Here is a 21203-nt window from a genome sequence, read left to right on the forward strand (position 1 = left end):
CTAATGCTTTACCCAATGATATTTCTACAAGAAAGAAAGCATTGGAAAGTAATATGGATCCATCTTCTTCTTCTAAACACACCCTTGAGAAAGGGGGGCAATATGACAGCATCAACATTCTTACATCTTTAGATCCTCCTTATCATCCTAAGACCTATCTTCAACATCAAAGTCTATGTAGAGAGGATGATGTCATGCATTTTATTCATGACCTTTCTCCTCGCATAGAAATTATTAAAAATGAACTTTTCGATGATGAAGATGTTCTTCCCCAATCTTCCAAAAAGGATAAGCTTGATAAAGGCAAAGAGATTCTCATTCCACATGATACTCCTCCTTCATCTACAAATCCTTTTTTACTCCTTACACATCAGATTTCAAAGAAATTCATGATCTTCTTCCTCCATCTAGTCAATTGCAGCATTCTTATAGTCATGGCTTTCATATAATTACAAAACAAGGTTTTAAAGGACAAGGAATTGGGAAATTTGAGCATGGAATTTGTGTCCCTATAAATCCTCCTACACAAACTACTACAAGAGGCCTAGGAAGTGGTACCCCTCTTTCTATGGACGAATTCCTTAGACTTAAAAACTTTCAAGATTACCTTCAAAAACAACAAATCAAGAGAGCCCACAAGAATGCTTCTTCTTCAAAGCGTCTTTTTTGTTCCTTTCATCAAACCCATGACCATAATGTTGATGATTGCCCTTATTTTCAAAAATCTATTCAAGATGGAATAGATAGTGGCAAAATTAGAATTGTGGATAATGAAATTTCTTCTCCTAACAAACCCTCTTCTTCATGGCACAATGATATTTACCATCCTGACAGATTAGCTACAAGAATCTATTGGAAGTTGAAATATGACAAGAACATTTCCTTTCCTCCTCAAAATAAAAACAAAATTCTTAAGAAAGTTAAAGGTATTGAATATTGCATTTTTCATGATTTATATTCACATTCTCTTGGAAAATGTTATGCATTTAAGAAATTTGTTCAACTACAATATGATCTTGCAAACATTTGTCTCACAACAAATATAGTTGTATCTCTTGGTAAAAACATAGTGCCTTAGCATTTATTTTCCCTTCATGTTTCTCTTCACCTTATGGCATAATTAGCCCATGTAATGGGGGCTCTTTATCATTAGTGGTGGTATTGTTTCACTTTAACATACTTTGAGGCAGCAACATGAAGTCCTTTTTCTTCTTCTTTCTATACACTTATCTCTATATTTGTGCATTATTTATTATTAGATCTCTTTTCTTGCATAGGTTTATTCTTATGTGAGCATATAATTGTTCTTTGGTTTTCCTCTTTGCTAGGAGAGGGGAATCTTTAATGAGTACTGCACTTCTTCTCTTTTCTTCATTCTCTTGGAAATCTTACCTCTTCTATGGTTTTGATTATTCGCAAGAATGATATGCCCCTTAGCAGGGAATGGTCTCTTGAGAAGTATATGTGTATCCTTTCCTTGAGATGATTTTGTTCCACTTGGACGACATGTCACTTGAGACTAATCACCATCAGAACATGTGTAATATTTCTCCTTGTTCTCCTCACTTGGGGGGAAAGGATGTCCACTCCTTTCCCTTGCATCATTTTCCTTTAGGGGCTGCATTTTTCATATGTGATTATCATTTCTTACAATGGTTTTCTTTTATGACTAATCTTCCTTGGGGAATATATAATGTTTTTTCTCTCTTCCTTTCAAAGATTACCACTTCTTGAGATGTGTATTTTATATTTACTAATGTCTTTTCTTGCATGTGCTCATGTAAGTTGATTGCACATTTTCTTATGTTTAATCTCTCTCTAGTAGATTGTGTAAGCTCTTCTCATTGTCCCATTAGGTTGGGGGGAAATGATCCTTCTCTCTCTCTTTCTCTAGGGATTGACTTTGTCCTATTAAGTGGATGGTGTGAGTTCTATTATAGGATGTCTTTCCTTGTGTAGAATTATTGGTTATTGGCTTACGGATTCTCTCTTATACAAGAAGTGTTAATCCTTGACTACAACCTCTTTTACACCTGGTAATGTACATCTATGATAAATCCAACCATCCCTCTGGGTGCTAAACATGAGTTATCTCTCATCAAGAATCCCTTTCACCTAGAAATAGGAGGAAGGATTGCATTCTTGTTTTTTCCTTTTCTTGTTCTAGAAGATGTTATATTTGTCTAAGACAACTCCTCTTGGGGGTAGATCTCTTTTTGAACAAAGATCTCTTCTCCTCCAAGGATCACCTTTACACTTACAACAAGATATCTATTTTCAACTATCTTATCCTAGCTTGAAGAGTATTCCCTCTCTTGCTTGGATTTATGACATTGTTGCATGGAGGATGTCTTCTTTGTGACAAAGGTAGGCATCCTTGTTCTACTTTCCTTAAGATATCAACATCAGACTATGTTGAAATCTTAAGGGGGGGCACCCACACTGCTCCTTTGTACTATACTTCTCTCATGTGTTGAATAGTGGCACATTCTTGGAACCAAAGGGAAACCTCTTAGAGCAATATGTCATCAATTTTTGTACAGTGGGTCATTCTCAGAACTAGAGCATGGTCTCTTAGATCAAGATTTATTCACTTCTTCTTGTCTTGTACAGTGAGACATTCTTGGAACCGGAGGGAAACCTCTTAGAGAAAGATGTCGTCACTATTTGTATAGTGGGTCATTCTTGAAACCAGAGCATAGTCTCTTAGAGCGAGATGATGCCACTTTTCTCTTCTGTGGGGTGATTATTCTCGGAACCAGAGCAAGATCTCACACCTTTCTTAACACTTGTACTATACATTCTATACAGGTTGTAGCGTACCCAGGCATAGACTCCTATGAGGTGCTTCGAACCTCACTTGCACACACACGCATGAGGTTGAGTGGAACTAACGGAGTTCTCACTCTCTCTCTCTCTCTACATGGATCACCTAGATGGGCTCTAGGGGAAATATTTTCCATGTCCTTATCTCCATGGATCACCTAATTTTAGGGGCAAGATATCCATGGTTTCTTTCTTCTTCTCTTTTCTTCTCATGGATCACCAAAGTGTGTATTCATGTTCTCTCTCTTCTTCCTCTCATGAACTCATAGTTTTACTATTGATAGTTCATGGATGATGTCAACTTTTCTCTTTTATGTGATCGCTCATTTTTTATGAGATGGAATTGGTCTTTGTTTCATGATTAGTTGTTGACACATCTGAGCTCGAGATCTCTTCAGCTAGTTAGTTTGTTGTCTTGTATCTTGTTCTTGTCATGTGTCTTTTTGCGCTTTGTCTTTGTTTTGTGTGTCTTGTGTGCTCTTGCATATGTTGGTGTGAGTTAAGACCCTAATATTGGTGGATTTTTTCTCCTCAATTTTAGTGGTGTCTTATACTCCTTTTGGTTTTTCTCTACATCCCTCATTTTTATCTCTCTCTTTTCTTCTACATTACCGGCAGTAGTGGCGTATGCCATACTCCTACTAAAGTGGGAGCTAAATCTAGTGTCATAAAATTGAAACCCCTACAATTTTAACCACATTCAGGGTCCTCACCTTGGCGACATCATCTCTTTCCTTAACCAAGGCCTATTTCTGCATTTCTAACCCTTCTCCTTTTATCCTTTATGTCTCGTGGCTATTGTGTATCCTGTCTGGGGCCCAAAATAGGGCAGGACAGGGGTGTGGCACCCTTCTACCCCCTAGGATAATGGCATGGCGCCCCTATCCCCCTAGGACAGTGGCGTGGCTCCCTTGTCCCCACCTCCTAGGGTGGTCCTATTTGCGGGTTGCCCGATCTCCTATGCACTTCTTGTATTTGGGGTTTGTTATTCTACTTTGTCGGCTTTTGGTGGTTAAAAGTTAATCATTGAGGCATGTCTAAAAGGGAATTAAATATCCTCATTCAAGGGGGACAAAGGACAGAGGATAGATGGATGGATAGTGCATAGATAGATAGAGAGCATAAGGAGAAGATACAAGATTTCAAGGTCATCATCAAGCATTCAAGTCTTCTTCATTCATCTATGGGAGAAAAATTACAACATTCATTTGCAAGCATGTGTGTGTTAGTGTTTTTTTCATGTTACATGCCATTTCATATAACATTTGTGGTTACATTCAAGAAGAAAAGCAATCATCATCAATAAGTTGCAGATCTATAAGGTATACATCTCCATTGTTTACATTCAAGCATTTGCAATTACTTTCTTTCTAGGTTGATTCCTCAACTGGGGTTTGACTAAGGCAAACCTCTATCCACAACCCCCCTTTCTTCTCTTTTATGTGTGTAGGTTACAAGTGTGCAGCTGTAATTGTAGGTTTGGGCTTCATTTGCAGAGATGGAAGAACCCTTTTCATTTCGCTGATTTTGTGGCTGGCCATGTACATTCCTGCACGGTCCCAACGACTTTTCTCCAAATTTGTAGGGAAAATCCACATCAATTTAATTAGCTCAGATCTGAAGTTACAGCGTGATATCGAACTGGTAGCACTTCATTTTACTCATTTCCTCTCTCTTTTCCACATAGTCAACATGTCAACTTTCTCATTTACAAAAGAGGGTAAATCACACATCAACCACTTGAAATCCACTTAGTATTCAGATCCTTGTCTCTCTTGGATTTGGATCTAGTGGATTCAACCCCTCTTTTGAATGTAAAGTTCTTCCCAAGTGAAAATCATCCTACTGGCTTCCTTTCTCTCTCCTAGGTGGGGAGTCACTAGGATCCAATTTTCCACTTTACACTTAGAATACATCAACCAAAGAATCATACATGTACAAAGGATCACATGTACATTGAATCTAGGAGTCCATTTATTTAGGTGATGATGGTGCACTAAAATAAATTACTAGAACTCACATGTGCCTAGTGGGTACATGGTTGATGATATATAAGAAGAATAAATAAGTACACAAAGTTCCTTGAGGAAAAATATATATCAATAAATTAGCACAAGAATGTAATAGGAAGGTTAGATCTAAATATATAGTGTAAGTTGGTGGTATTTCATAGCATGTCAAATATGTGATGTTTATAAGAACCTTATGTAGTTGGATCCTCATAAAACATCACATAATTTATAAAGTAAAATTATAAATCACATATCTAAAAACCCTATAAAGAATATAAGGTTAATAGAACGGAAATATGATTTCAATAAGATCTAAATATAGAAAGGGATATTTTTGTGGTGTACGATGGGGATACAGATAAGAACATTATATAAAAAATGCAGAAAGAATATAATGTGAATGCAAATGAAACAATTGGCATGCAATTATTGTTTTATGATTGCATTCTACAAGAACGGGATATGGCGGAATCAGTAGACACTACGGACTTAAATTTTTTGAGCCTTGGTATGGAAACTTACCAAGTGATAGCATTTGAATCCAGGGAACCTTGAGATATTTTGAATGGGGAATCCTAAGCCAAATTTGATTTATAGAGACAATAGTTTCCTTTCTGAGAAAGGGATAGGTGCAGAGACTCAACGAAAGCTATTCTAACGAATCAACATGATTTGAATTGGATACAATACATTATTTACATAATGTCTTTTGTATTTTATTTAATGCTTGAAAAAGAATTATATATCACCAATAAACAAAAATAACAATTAGAGATTTAATTGTTCTAGGTTTGTTTTGAAAAAACATGCCTAGCTTCAAATTGAAATTGAAGGATTTTTCCAATTAAGAGCTTCTCTAGAAAGAGATTTGCGTTTACTTCCATTTTTTGAAGTAATAATTGGATGAGGATAAAGATAGAGTCCAATTCTACATGTCAATGTCAACAACAATAAAAATTGGAGTAGGAGGAAAATCTATTGGTTTTATAGATCGCGAGGGTTCGAGTCCCTCTATCCCCATCAAAGAAGTCTGATTTTTTTTCTATTTTTATTTATTAGGCGTGTTACTAAGAACATAAGAAGTTTGAATTGTATGATCAATTTGTGTCTGCTTTTGTAGATATATATACATATATATACATATATATGTATATATATGTATATATGTATATATACATATATATACATATATATACATATATATGTATATATATATGTATATATGTATATATATATGTATATACATATATATACATATATATACGTATATATGTATATATACGTATATATGTATATATACGTATATATGTATATATACATATATACATATATATATGTATATATACATATATATATGTATATATATATATGTATATGTATATATATATATATGTATATATATGTGTACACACACACACACACACACACACACACACACACACACACATATATATATATATATATCTTTGTATATAACTGTATACAACATTATATATGTTATGTTTTTATTTGCATCATTGCTTCTACTCTTTCAAATGTTGTCTTTTACCTTTTTGGTTTTTAGTTGATAGGAGTTTGGTTATTGTGCTAGTATGATGCACAAGGGAACAACTAGGATGGATCAATTGGTAGAGCAGAGGACTGAAAATCCTTGTGTCACCAGTTCAAATCTTGTTCCTAGCATGTATACTTTTATAAGTATAAAAAAGGATTAGTAGACCTTATTAGAATAATATATATTGATTGATTGATTGATTTAGAATAATCAACGATGATTCTATGTTATTGAATCAATAGGGAGTTCGTCCAAGTTATTTCAAAGGGAATAAAAACTACTTGAAATAACTCAAACTAGAGAGAAATTTTCTCTATTTCATTCTATTTATATCTCGTAAAGAAAAGGGCATAACTAGGCCTATTAGAAAGTTTCAAATCCATCTGGATGGTATAAAAAATGATTATCTCTTAATAGAAAGATTGGGAGAAAATAGCTTCTACCTTAGCATTATATAAAAATAGAACTAGATTGGGGTAAAGACCAATACCTATGATTGGTAGACAGAGATAGATCAAAATAAAAAGTTCACGTGGTCCCGACATTCAAAACCTTATATCCATATAACATTTGACGTAACATAGATAGTTTGTTGGCATTATGATGCATTTTGTATAACCGGTGAAATGGTTGTCATTGTTGGCAACATCAACTTCTAAGTCTCTATAGTCCATTGATAAAGGAGTAAAGGGTAACTAGTGAAGAACAAGAGTCCTTATTCCTATTGACAGTGACTAGACCAGTATACAGGGGTTAACCAGCTAAGCAGTGAGTAGACTGGTATATAGGGGTTAACCGACCAAGTAGAAAGTAGACCAGTATGCAGGAGGTAACCGGTTAGGTAGAATTGGACCAGTACATAGGTGACAACTGGCAATATAGGAGTCTCAACCAACAGACTTAGAAACATCCAGTTGAATGAGCAATCTTCCCTATTCAACCGGTGAGATTTTCGGTATGAACAGTTGTCTTAACCAATATTCTCGGAATGATTTTTGGAGAGAAATTTGAGGCGCGATAACAGATTTTTGAATTTGATTTTTGCAAGGAAAGTTGGCGCCAAAACCAAAGGCTAATATATTCACATCTTTCATTATAATTATTATGATTGGGAGTGTGAAAAAAAGATCTATGTGAATGTTAATAGGGTGAACAAAATAGAATGCAGTAGATAGAGGTATGAATTGGTGAAGCCAACACCAATCAGAAGAACAAAGCATGCAAAGTGGATCTATGAGACAGAGGTAGTGTCATCGGAGAGATCAAGCATCTTTGTTGCCTTCTAACAATTGCAACATTGTAAATCCCTTAACAGGGTGAACCTTAACTGGTTCTTTATGTAAAATCTCTTAACCAAGTCACTTCATATATGAAGTTTTAAAATCCTCTAGCAAGGTGAAGTTTAATAGGTTCTAAGGTATTCTTAACCAGATACTAGTCACTTCTAACAGGGTGATATTCTCATAAAGAATGGTTGTAAGCTCTTAACAAGGCACTCTTTTTCACTACAATAAAAGAGATTGTGGGTTATCCCCACTGTGGTTTTCTCCCTCTAACCGAGGGTTTGCACATATAATTGCTAGTGTTATGTGATGCTTATTTATGCATGAAAATCTCTTTTCTTTGATGTTCTCTTCTTTCATGATTAATGCAATGTTTAAGTTAATTTGGAAGAATAGTTTTAGACCGATTAGTTTGAAAGTTTGAATTGTGAATAAACTATTTTGACTAATTCACCCCCCTCTCAGTCACCGGTTAATACTAACAATTGGTATCAGAGCATAGGTCCTCTGAAGAAAAGTTTGACAGCATGAGGAAAAAGATCATGGAAGAATACCGGTATCAAAAGTAGATTGATGAAGCTAATGAAATGATTGCTCAGTTGAAAGAAAGACTGAGAAAATCACTTGCTAAAAGTAAGGAACTAGCTCTACAACTAAATGAGAGTCGAGATATCATAGATCAACTCTCTGAACAAAGTGGATATGAAGAAGCAGAAGAAGCAGTCTTAGAACTGATGGAAAAGAACAAGAAGTTGACTGAAGAAATCACATATCAAAAAATAGAGCATGAAAGTCAGGCCCTGAGAATGACTAAAATATTAGAAGCCAGCGGGATAGCAGATGAAAGAAAAAGAGATGCAGAAGAAGTTTTGTCAAAATCTGAACAAAAGCCAAAAGGCTTGCTGAAGAAGCCCTAAGAGAGAATGATGCAATCATCATTGAAAAAGATGAAGAAATCTGAATTATCACTTGGGAGAATGAAGCCATGCATGAGCATCTACATGAAAAATCATAGGAAAAGGAGAAGATGATGAAAGAGATTGAACAACTCAAAAATGAGTTGAAAGCTGCAAATGAGAGAAATGAAAAGCTGAGAAAATTTAATGAAAGCTCTGAGAAGATAAATGAACAATTAAAAGATCAGAGGAGAACAAAGGAGACCGGTCTTGGTTACTCTGGTACAGGTCCTATGGAAACTGGAGAATCATCTAAATCCAAAAGGACAAATGATGATAAAAGGAATAAATCAAGAATGAAAGGTATAAGTTTTCTAAAAATTCTTGCAATTATTATGGTAAACCGGGTCATAAGTCAGAAGTTTGTAGAAATCAATGAGCCATTCAAAAGAAGTCTTTCACCTTTGATGGTTATTGCTATAATTGTCATAAGTATGGACACACTGCTTATGAGTGTAGATCTTGATCTAGCAGCATGTCTAACAGAAGAAGCTTTAATGGATATTGTTTTACATGCAATAAATATGGACACAAAGTTGAAGAATGCATGTTCAAGACAAATGCATCAAGATCACCATCCAACCTGGTTAGCCATAATAAAAGGAGTAATCAGTTCAAAGCCACCTGTTCCACTTTGTGGTAATTTTGGTCATGGTGCAGCGAATTGCATAATGAGAATGGGTCAGAGAAATAATGCAGGACCATGGAAGACAATTGGTATGACATGTTTCAATTGTCATAAGATCGGTCACTTAGCCAGAGAATGCAGGAACTGATCCTATAACTGGTCTGAAGATAGGAACCAGTTTGGCAAGAAGAAAGGGCAAAATTACTTGAAAGGAAAGAAGGCAATTGAAGAGGTGAGGAATGAAATGAAAAAGACATGGACTAAGAAGGAAGAAAGAAAAGGAGAGAATCATTCTCAAACTAAGTCATCATCCACCAGTGATGATAGATCCTCTTCAAACTAAGCATATCGATGCTCAGGGGGGGCACATATGCTAAGATCATTATTGAATCCCCTCGACCGATATGAGGTTATGTCTATCTTCATAGTTTAGATGCATAAAAAAAATTTTAAAGCTCTTATTTGGTAAATGTTTTGAAGGTTAGTGTAAATGTTGTTTGTGTATCAATATCAGTAACAAGCAACCAAAAAGAAGTAAATCAGTGTACCTTAAGTTGTAAATGATCAAAATTGTACAAACTAGCCCTTGTATTGAAGCACCGATAAACCTTAATGAATAAATAAAGAAATGACAATATATTTCATTTACCTTGCTTTCTTGTGAACATTCTTGAGCTCTTGTGTGACCTAAGGTGATCGAAATATTGCTAGCGTTATTTGTGCGAAGTGATCAAGCAGTGTGATAGTGGTGATTGGCAACCTTAGAGGAGAAGGTATTCAAACCCTATTTTTTTGAAAATTTTGTTTGAAGTTCATCATGGCAGCTTCTATGTCGACTCCTATGTTGGTTGAAGCAATTAAAGAACCACAACCTGAGTTCAAGTTGCATCCTATGAAGGCAGGAGAGATCGACATGACTGATGCCCTATCATTTATGCCCTCCGATGTGTTATTGGTTGAAGATATTCACTCCTTCATCCATTGCAAGCTTGAAGAACTTGGAGATAAATTCATTCGAAAAGAATTCAAAGGGTTCTATGATCATGATCTATTGAAGGCAAAACGTTTGCATTTGAAGACCAAGGGTTTGTTGAATGTTGTTGATTTTCCTGATCAATTTCATGTTGATTGGGTTACGTATGTGCTAAGCAGAGTGCATGATCAATTTCTATGGTTGGAAGTTGAAGCACCAATCAAAATCACAAAGGATGTGATCCAAAGAGCAACAGGGTTTAGCACAACCGGTGAAGCACTAACCCTAAGACCAATATCATCCACTGAAGTCACTCGGTTGACTCAATCTCGATATGACAAGAGAGAAATGACAATCACTCACATTGAGGATGCAGAAGTGAGGTTTACTTCTGTAGTGTTGGGTTATAGGGTCTATCAATCAAGCCGCATGAATAGTGTGTTGAGCAGTATTATCCATGTAGCCTATTGAATCATCAAGGAAGATGCTACATACGATATCTGTGAGATGATCAGAAGTCAATTCCTAGTGAACATGGATCTAATTAAGAAGGGAAATAAGCAATCATTCAAGTATGGTTCATTATTAGTTTGTATATTCTTCTATGTGCAAAATTTCTTTCTCGGTAAGGGCAATGTAGTGTGGTCTGAAGATAAACCTATCATGGTTCAGATAGGTGAAATGATTAGAGATTTAGGTGATAAGTTTTGAGAAATAATGTGGGGTTATTTTAAAGAATTCCAAACCAGAATGCACAAAAGAGAGAGAATCCCAACCGGTATAGTTTTGTTGTCCTCGATTTCAGCACAGCCAAAATTGTGAGGCAACCCTACGAAACTGGTCTGTTTTGTACCTTACAACCTCCAGGAGAGCTTGATCGACTTCGTCGATTAGCTCATTTAGCTTCTTGATTTTCTTTTTTATTATTTTCTCAGTTTTTCAAAGTCTGGAGTTTTGCTTGCGGGTCGTACTTTAAAGTCTGACCTACAGGGTCTTTTCTTGCAAAGTTTTATGCACATCGAACTTTAAAGTCCGATGTGCACATGTTTGGTTTTTAGCTTGCAAATCGGACTTTAAAGTCTGACATGCGAGTAATCTTCCCCTAGAGTTTGGACTTTAAAGTCTGACCTGTAGGCTGTTTGGCCGGAGAGTGCATGTCAGACTTTAAAGTCCAACTTGCAAAGGTTTTAGCCTGCATGTCGGACTTTAACTTTTGACATGCACTGTGAGTTAGCAATTAATGCAGCATTTATGGTTAATTAAGGGGTTTATTTAATCATTTTTACATTTAATTTCTTTCATTATTGTTTATGTTTTTCTCTCTCCACACGCTTCTTCCTCCATTTTCGCTCGCCATCTTGTGGATTTGATCGCATCACCATCGAATTTTTTCAAATCATTTGTGGCGAAGAAGGTAGGGTTTTTGTATTTTCATTTCTGGTTTTTCTTCCTATTTGCGTCTTCCTTTTTCGCCTTGTTTTTTTCATTTTGGTTTTTGCTTGGTGTGTCGAGAGGGCAATCGGAATTTAAACTCTGATTGCCCTCCTAGTCTCAACCTTCTCCAACCTGCATGACGTGGTTTGAAACCCAGTCTGCAGCCATATGGAAACCTCTACATATCAGACTTTAAAGTCTGATATGCAGGATGATAACCTCTGCATATCGGACTTTAAAGTCTGATATGCGAAGAAGTGAGGATTTGATTGACATGTTAGGTTTTAAAACCCAACATGTCAATCAATTATTTTTCCCCCAATCTGCACATCAGACTTTAAAGTCCGATGTGCTGGTTTTGCCAAAAGGTTTTACCCTTGCACATTGGACTTTAAAGTTTGATGTGCTATTGATCTCTCTCGGTTTGCACATCAGACTTTAAAGTCCAATGTGTTGATAACTTACCCCGAAATCACACATCGGACTTTAAATTCTGATGTGCTAATTAAGATGTTTATCCCTGCACATTGGACTTTAAAGTCCGATGTGCGAATTTTGTTTTCTAAAGAGCATGTCAGACTTTTTTCCCTGACCTGTTGTTTTTGGCAGTTTTACTCCTAAGCCTGTTTTGAGTCCAGTTTTTTGATCCGATTGAGAAAAAATGATTTTGATGATGATGATAACTATCAAAAGATATAATCCTCAGTGTTGAATGTAGTCATTGCGAATATCAAATCTCCCTCAAGATAAATCCAAGCCTTCCGTGAGTCAATTGGAATCTTCTCTGGGTAAAACATCAACAAAAAAGATGAAGTACAAGTATGATAAGTACTTGAATATGTACCCAGAGAGTTCAGTAGACTCGAATATCAAGGAGATCAGAGATACTAAGATTGAAAATTTTAGTATGCAGGAATTCATTGACCGAGTTGAGAAAGCTCCTGCTCGCCTAACCAATCTGATCAAATCTGAGTTGCATAAATATGCATCCTTCCCAGTTGCAGCTCATGATCCAGAACTTGTACTTGTAGTAGCGAATCACTTTGATCCGAATACAAGATAGGTGAAGGAAGCAGATCAGAATGTCATCATGACTTTGAATAGTGTATTTTTTAATAGTGTCTTCGAAGGTTCTCAAGTTGAAGAGGTGGCTAATATTTCTCAAGAAAGTGCTCAAGAGTACTATGAGAAAAATAAAGTTAAATGCAAGAAAGTGGTCAATATTGTGTACCTCTTTGTTGCTAGACATTCTACTACCTCAAGATGGCCCAAGTGCTTTCACAGGAGTGACTTCAATGAAGATTATAATGACATGGTCACCGTGCTATCGAGAGTGAAGGGGCTAAAAGACTCTCATTACTTTCAAACCTGGATGTGTTACTACATTAATATAATCAGGAAAGGGGCTACAAGAATTGACTGGGGTGAACAGATTAGTGATGCCCTCTGTGCTCAATTGAAGGAGGTCAAAGTAACACTGAAATTTTACATGACCTCATACCTAGTTTATGCAGCTGCTTCTATGAGGCAATATCCAAGTTTATCTACCAAGGGTGATAGGAGATTGGTGCCTGTCTAGGAGCATTATGATCAACTTACCATCAAGAATCAACGTAGCCACTATAGAAGAGTTAATGATGCCTTCTTTGTTGTATGGAAGTGCATGTTTGATAAGGGCCTACAGAAGTAGATATTATCAAAGGCTGCTTATAATAGGGTATCTCATTTTGGATGTGTTTTCCTACAATTTTCAATATTCACTTACATCCGAATTGGATGTTTCTTAGGTGAGCCTTTTATTCTACCAAGGTTTCCTTTTGACAAGATTATTCTCATGGAGTTGTGTAGACAACTAATTTATGTGCATGAAAAGCAATCACAAGCACATAAGACTGGGTTGAAGTTTCCAGAATCAATCGGCAGGTACTCGGTCCTAACCAACCCCAAGGCCAAAAACATGGAGGAAGAAATGCAGTGGAATACCATGAGAAGATTCAAGGCACGAAACAATTTTGAGTTTCGTGGCATGAAGAACAAACTCAAGAGGAGTTATACTCATGTTTACAGGTTTGAAGATGTTTGGGAAGAGTGTCAGAATGAGGAGGATATAAGAACGATGGATTTCAGTCGCTTTACTTTGGAACAAATTGAAAACTTGGATTTGGCAAAGATCCCAATGACCATGGAAGACACGGATGACATAATAGACCCTATCTATTATGAGAAGAAGATTGTTGATTCTTCGCTTCCTCTCATGCAATGGTCAAACAAAGAAAGCAAATCTATCACTCAAAGGATTTCTCCCATCCTGGCAAACACCAATGCATGGCTGATAAAGAGGAATCTTAGGATGAAATAGTTTCCTGCTAGTTCAAGAGATGATGATAATAGTGATGGCCCAGTCGGTAAGACGGCTATAGCTAAGACAAGAACAAAGAGCAGGGCAGACCCACAAGCACTATCTTCAACTCTTGTGGTACACTCAAAGGGGAAAGGGCCCAAAATTAAATTTATGGTTAAAGGGTCCAAGAAGGGTGAATCATCATCTACAGTACAAGAATCAGTGGCAAAAGAGCCAAAATAGTCACCTGCCAGTGAAGTTGAAAAAGAGAAGGGGATTAAAGAGGGTAAAATTCCTCAACAAGAGGAAGCACAGGCTGAAGAAGCATCACATCTAGCTGGATTTGATGCCCTGACCACTTCACAGGTAATCGTCCACTCTATTGATTCTGACTCTAATCAAGAGGATGAGGATTTTCAAGATGGAGATCTAAGTATGGGCATGTCACTGTCAAAGGCCGCTCAACAGTTTTTCATGCTAACCAACTTCTCCAATTTGGATGATATTCCTTCATCTACCATTGAATCTACAATGATGGATTTTAATGAAGCCCTGGAAGAGGTATTTGTAGAACAGGCTTCAGTGGACTTACCTGTGTAAAGCGGAAAAATCGAACCCTAGCTGTTCTCCCCTCCCCAACTCCAAGGAGAGAGAAGGGAGAGTCACTAGGGTTGATGGTTTTCACTTAGGAGGGACTTTACATTCAAAAGAGGGGTTGAAACCCACAAGATCCAATCCCACACAATGCAAGATTGGATTCTAAATGAGTTTCAAGGGTTGTGATAGCAAGGCTACCCTCTTTTGTAAAGAATGTAGATAGAATGATTAAGCTAGGAATACATAGAAAGTGAGAAAGATTCGCTTATAAATTGAGATAGGGATATGATATGAAGCTGCGGACCTAGAATTAGCAGTAAAATGTCGAGACGGCACTGTCCTGCAAATTTGAGCAAAAGTTGACGGGACGATGGCGCCTGGCGTGCACACGGTCCTCCGAAAAATCCGCAAAACAAAGGGGGATCTGTTCGTCTCTGCACAAGGATTCCAGATCTTCAATTTCAGCCGCGTACTTGCAACCTACACACAGAAAAGCGAAGACGATTGGGGGGTTAGGGATTAGGGGTTTTCCCTTAGGTCAAACCCCGGTTTTGGAATTAACCAAGAAATGAGAAATGTTGTAAATGTAAATGACTGTAATGTAAAACAAGTACTAGTACCTTGTTGTAAGGATGTTTGTATCCTTATATGCGAAGGTATAGATGTTGTTGTTTGTTGTATGTTGTATGTTGTAGCATGTGATCTCCTCTTCAATGGTTGAATCCTTGTCTTGAATGCAACACCTAGCCTTGAATGGAGACTTAGAATGATCAATTGCTTGAAGGAATGCTTGGATGCTTGAATGCTTGAATGTTTGAATGTTTGAATATTGTTTCCAACATTTTCCATCCTCCCCAAAATGAGAGAGGAAAAGTAGTTTATATACTTGCCAATTAGGGTTAAAAGACTGATTTTCCTGACCTTAGCCTGACCAGGAAATGTTATTTTCCAAATTGCAAACAAAAAGACCCGAAGTCCCATAGGAGACCGGGCCCAAAAATAGGGCCAGGGACCAGGGCGTTGGGCGCCATGGTCCTGGGGGACCAGGGCGCTGGGCGCCCTGGTCTTGAAGGACCAGGGCACTGGGCACTCTGGTCCCACCTCCCGGGATAGCAGGGTGCAAGGAGGATCAGGCAGGGTGCTGGAAAAATGCAGTTTTTGGTGTCGTGAGCAAGTTTCGGGGTCTCCATTCAGGTTCCGTGTTGCGTCGCCATCGTGAAGACCCAAATGTGGTCGAAATTGCAAGTGTCACAATTTTAGGATGCTACATTTAGCCCCCACTTTAGTGGGAGTATAAGTGTACGCTCATACTTCCGGTAAAGTACAAGGAAACAATAAAAAACTTTCACCACGTCAAGGAGGCAAGATACACCAAGCCCCCAGTGGACTAAGGATCTTACGACTTTGATTGACAAAGTAAAAGGGAAGATCATGAGGGAGAACCATGACTGTCAGTAGTAAGGTTCCCTCACTATGAGTCATGCAAGCAAGATATCAAAAATTTTCAAGGCAAAGCTAAATTTGTCAAGAAATTTTCAAGTATCTTGAAAAGATATGGATGGGATGTATGCCCCCTACGTTAAAGCGATCGCACACGCCTCACCGGGGGTGATTGCTTTAAGGTAGTGATACATATAAGAAATGAGAAAGGAGCACGTTATCACAAGGATTTAGCCCCCAAGTGTGAGATAAACCCAAGGATAATAGACGCAAAACACAAAGCACAAGGTGACTTCACTTTCCTTGGGGTCAGTATGCTGTATGATAATTCATGTATATCATATGTATGTATGCATAATTGTTCTTCATTCCCCAATCAAGGAAGGTCACCTAGAAGAAGGGAACACATGTGTCTTTTGAGTCAACATGAGAGAGACCAAAAGAGATCTCAATGTTTTGCATCGTCCTCAAGTAGACAACACTAAGGACAACAAATAGAAGAATGAGAATAACATATAGAAGAAGTAACAAAAGAAATAGAGGAGGAGAGAATCTGCTATGCTAATGAAACTAGTCTAGCACGTCATCTACCCCCTGATCTTGCTGATCAATGTTTCGGGAAGGTAGGGAACACGCTAGAGGAGGAACATCCAACACAGCAGATGGAGCTATCACAAGATCCAAACAAGGGCTATGTTCATATCCCAAGCCACGGTGTTCTTGTCTAGGAGCTAGGATAAGTGCTTTAGAAAATTCATTAGATAAATGGTTATCGATATCAACAAGTTCATATTCACTATCAGAATGACCAGGAGTAACATTTTCATCATGAATAATATTTTCATCTATATCATCATCAAGATTTATAAAAATAGGATCTTTAACTCGCACAGGATCAAGACCATCATGCATCTTATGTTTAGGAGATTTTGGCTCAATTTTCGGCTGAGGAGAAAATGGAATAATGCTTGTTGAAGGTGTTTTTGGGGATTGCAAAGTTTGAGAATCAGCTGCCTAAGCTCTAAGACGACGCTTTCATCGGCGTTCACGTGCAGAACGATTTCGTCTAGTCTTAGTAGGAAGTTGCGAAGATTGAGGAGGAGGAATGTTCTCATCCTTATCACTTGGGTGTTTAGGTTGTGGTCTCTTAGGTTGAACAATAGGAGAAGAGGAAAGTCTCTTCTCTCCATAAGAGGAAGGAGGAGGAACTGCTCCATATAAGGGAGGAATATTCGGTTTAGGAAGGAGACCAAGTCCATCATGACGAGGAGGTATAGGTCTACTTTTAGGAAGTTTATTAATCATAGGCATAGTCACATCCATAGGGATGGGTTGGGAATCTTCTTGAGGAAAGACATTAGTTTTATCTTTCAAAGGAAGAACTTCCTTCTCAAGAACGATAGGAATGTCAAGTTTGGGTGTTCTAGGTTCACTTAGAGATAGGATCATATCTTTCTTCCACTTTTGATAAGATTTGAAAAGATGATCACTTCGCGGAGGAAGGGGTTGGAATTGTTTAGGCCAAAAGTAATCAATAGGAAAGCTAGGAATTCTTTCAACTGGTTTAAAGAGACTATGATTGACAATAACAACTTCACCATTATGGGGAAATTTCAAACACTTGTGAATAGGAGAAGCAATAGCTTTCATGGAAGATAGCCAAGGATAGCCTAGCTTCACACGAAATTGTTCGGATGAAGGAATAATAGCAAAGTCCACATCAAGGGATTTGTTATGGACCTCAATAGGTAATGTAATAGAACCAATTGCAGGAGAAGAAAATGCATCAAATAGTTTCACAACCACATCTGTTTTGTCATAGATCACTTGATTCAATTGCAAAGTAAAAAGAAATTCTTCAGTAATAACATTAACCATGCACGAAGCATCAATAAGCACTCCATGGCAAGGTGTGTTCTTGACTTTTGCAACTATATATAAAGGACCATCAGGTGCCCTGATAGTTTCACTAGAATCAAAGGTGATGGAACGTTCTTTAGGGATTTTCTGCTGCTCTACAAAGTTAATCACATTCGGAGTCATAGACACAAGATCATCAGGTGAGACAGAGGAATCAGTAGTATCAATCGCATTAGAGGTATGAGAAGGCAATGGATCAGTAAAAATCTGAAGATTTTGGTTAGGAGGAGCTACAGATGTATTGCCTTTATCATTCACTCCAGAAACGGAAATAGTATTATTATCAATCAAATCTTGAACTTTCCCCTTTAAAGCAAAACATTTTTCAGTATCATGCCCAGGTTGACGATGAAATTGAGAAAAAGATTTGTTATCAAAATAAGGTGAAGTAATCTTTGCAGGATCAATTTGCCTTATAGGAGGAAGAGTAAGCACATTTTGTTCCAATAACTTATTCATAATACTATGCAATGATTCATTCAAAGGAGTAAACTTTCTTTCTTTCTTGAAAATCTTAGAAATAGGAGACACACCTGATGCTGCATTCACATTGTTGTTGATGATGTTTTCATTGAATTTAATGGACTCTCTGTTTGGTTTAAACTTCCCAAATGGTTGTTGACTACTATCACCCTTATCACTCGGAGCCATAGGATGTGATTGTTCCATTTGACTCACAGTCAGTTGATAATTGTGAAGAGTTGCGCACAATTGTTGGAAAGAAGTAAACTCAGAAAACAAGAGTTTTTCTCTAATATCTTTTTGTAAATTAGAAATAAAGATTCTTTGAATATCATTGTCAGGCACTAGAAAGGAAATTTGAGCATACAAATGCTTATATCTACCAATGAAATCAGTCACTTTTTCTTTAACACCTTGTTTACAATGCATTAAATCAATCAAAGTAACTTTAGGACTTATATTGTTTTGAAATTGTTGAATGAAAGCATTTGCAAGTTGTTCGAAAGAAGTAATAGAATAGGAAGGCAACGAGCAATACCATTGTAGGGCTTTGTCTCTTAATGTTCTAGTAAACAGTTTTGCAAGCAACCTTTGGTCATAAGCAAAATCAGTACATATTGTTTGAAAGGTCTTAACATGTGTTAGAGGATCACCCTTACCATTATAAAGCTCCAAATGCAGAATTTCAACATGTTTAGGGGGAATAGCTCGAACAATATCAAGGGAAAGTGGGCTCGCAACATCAAATGTGGGCACACTAAACTAAGATTGATTCATAGAGGCAATTTGTTGCTGTAAAGAAGAGACAGTTTGTGCAAGATTGTTAATGGTTGCTTCAGTCAAAGAGTTCATATTAGACGTGTTAGATTGTGATGGAGGTGTTATGTTATTGAAAGAAGGTAGAGAGTAAGGTGGTGGGACACTATGATAGTTAGTCATAGGAGATGATTGGACAGGAGGAACACTACAAGGAGGAATGGAATGGTTAAATGAATTGCCCCCTTGCGTCATGTTCATTTGTGGAGATATAAGAGGAACACTCATTGAAGGAATGAATGAAGAAGTTGGATTGAGTGAAGGCAGAGGGTTGATTGAAGAGGAGGGATTGCCCCCATGACTAGTGATCATAGGAGGAATGTCTTGTGTTGAAGTAGTCATTATGTTTGATGTAAAAGTAGGTATACTAGCAATGAGAGTCGTCAAAGGAATAGAATGATTGACTTGAGTAGGAGGTTGTGTATAACCCAAAGTTTCAACACAACTCTTCATAGGCATCACATTTGAATCCACAATGTGTGCAATACCACGCAAAATATCAATTCCATTCTTATCACTTTGAAGCATACGTTTTAGACCCTCAATTAAAGGAAGAGCTTGACTATCAGGGTATTCTTGAGACATCCATTGTCGAAAATCATCAAATTGGTTATCCAATTTTGAAAGTTGTTCTACAGAAACCTCATGGAGAGCTTCTTCATCATTAAGAGGATTAGAGGAATTACCCATGTCCTCGTTAAAAGGGCCATTCAAATTAGGTTCCATCTCCTCAATGATTAAACCTTGGAAGGACTTAATTCTAAGGCTTCGTCTAATGGGAATAGTGTAAGTAGGACTTATTGTTGTAAAACTCATGCACTAAAGAAAGAGAGAAGATTTTGAATTTTAGAGGTAGCAAATTTCAGTAAAATCAGCCAATCTCCTAGATTTAAGCTGTTAAATACAATCAAGACAATCTCCTGAAATTTCGAAAAAAATGTCCGAGACCGTGGCGCTCGGGGTGCACACGGTCCTCGCAACTTTTTTCGAAATTTGCAGGGATGAAAGTTATGATGATTTTACAGCTAACCTGAAAAAATTGAGTGATTTTACGATCTGTAGATAGGCCAAATTAAAGTTGCAATCTCAAAATTAAACCCTACCAAGATTGTCGAAAAATGCAAAATTTGAATTTTGAAAAAGAGAGGGAAACTGAAATTTTGAATTTTATGATTTTAGAGGGAATACCAAAAGCAATGCAAGTTTTGAAATTTGAAAGTTGACTCAATTTCACGCAAAATTCAATTTTGAAAGCGGAAATCAAAGTTGTTGTAATTAAGCACTTAATTTCAAAAGTCACAAATTGCAAAAATTTGAATAAATCACTGAAATTTCGAATGAATGATAACACACTTTTCAGATTTAGGACTGTAAGAAACACAATTTTGACACAAATTTCAATTTCAACAATTTTTGAATGATTAGAAGCCTCAATCCAAGCAATCGCTAGACCAACTTTGACTGTAATTTTGAAGGTGTTAAAATTGATAAAATCAGCCAAAATTCTGGATTTTAGCAGAAAAATACAATAAGATCTAGCTCCCGAAATTTCAGAAAAAATGTCGGGGACGATGGCGCTCGGGGTGCACACGGTCCTCGCAACTTTTTTCCAAATTTTCAGGGATGAAAGATATTGTGATTTTATTGCGGAATCCCAAGTTACAGCCGATTTGGAAGTGTTTTGATCGGTGAAATTATCAGTCAAAGGTTGAATCAAGAGGGTTTTAAAAATTAGGGTTTTGACACTTAACCACTTAATTTTCAAAATTAAAGCACAAATATGAATTGACAATTTGCAATAGAAGGGTAGATTTGAAACAAGCATTAACAATTAAACATTCCACCAGTTTAATTACTAAAAAGAAAATTTTAGGGTTTTTATGCAATCAACCTCTAAAATTTGCAAAAGATCAAACATGGAAATGTAATTAAGGAAACAAAATTTTCAGATCTAACCATG

The 21203-nt window shown here is 36.9% G+C and overlaps 1 pseudogene; it reads right to left on the reverse strand.

Moving 5' to 3' along the window:
- Positions 1–6803: 6803 nt before the first annotated feature.
- The window catches only part of LOC131036144 (NAD(P)H-quinone oxidoreductase chain 4, chloroplastic-like), a 34529-nt pseudogene continuing 20129 nt past the window's right edge, over positions 6804–21203 (reverse strand).

Source organism: Cryptomeria japonica, chromosome 5 (assembly GCF_030272615.1).
Source record: "Cryptomeria japonica chromosome 5, Sugi_1.0, whole genome shotgun sequence".
Lineage (NCBI taxonomy): Eukaryota > Viridiplantae > Streptophyta > Pinopsida > Cupressales > Cupressaceae > Cryptomeria > Cryptomeria japonica.